Genomic DNA, 495 nt, shown 5'->3' with positions numbered 1-495 from the left:
CCCAGCCCCCGCCTGCCAGTCAGACAAAGGGTGGCAGTAGGAGGCTGCAGGTGGAGGCTTCTCTCAGCACAGGCCCCCCACTTTGGTGAGCAGCCTGACTAGGGACGGGAGGGAAGAGGCAGAGGGAGCCCCCCGTGGCTTTGAAGTCATCATTCCTGGTGCAGGACCCTCGGGTAGCAGAGAGCCACTGCACTGTGGGTTTGGATTTAGCTCAGGGGGACTTTCCAGAACACCCCAGGCCCCAGAACCTACTGTCCCAAGATGCCGTGCTGAGCAGGGAAGGGGCCGCTGCTAGGCAGCCTGGCCTCGTGCTGGGAGCTCAGGCCCCTAGTGCAGCGGTTCCGTGTAGGAGCAGCCATCCGCCCCACGCCTTGGTGGTGGCTTCTGCCAGACTCGGTGGCTGTGGTTTGGTTTCGCAGCTGCGCCCCGGGACTCTCCCCTTCTTGCAGCCCCCTCCCCTCCTCTCTTCTTCCCTCCCTGCCTCCCCTGCCTTCC

The 495-nt window shown here is 64.6% G+C and overlaps 1 protein-coding gene across 1 annotated transcript in view; it reads left to right on the top strand.

Annotated features, from left to right (window-relative positions):
* DAB2IP (DAB2 interacting protein) overlaps positions 1-495 on the top strand; it is a 168,689-nt gene that overhangs the window by 155,096 nt on the left and 13,098 nt on the right. The window lies entirely within an intron of this gene.

Source organism: Bison bison, unplaced genomic scaffold (genome assembly GCF_000754665.1).
Source record: "Bison bison bison isolate TAMUID 2011002044 unplaced genomic scaffold, Bison_UMD1.0 scf7180017864307, whole genome shotgun sequence".
NCBI classification, from domain to species: Eukaryota; Metazoa; Chordata; class Mammalia; order Artiodactyla; family Bovidae; genus Bison; species Bison bison.
The sequence above is the reverse complement of the archived record's forward strand: the minus strand, read 5'-3'. Positions and strand labels throughout refer to the sequence as shown.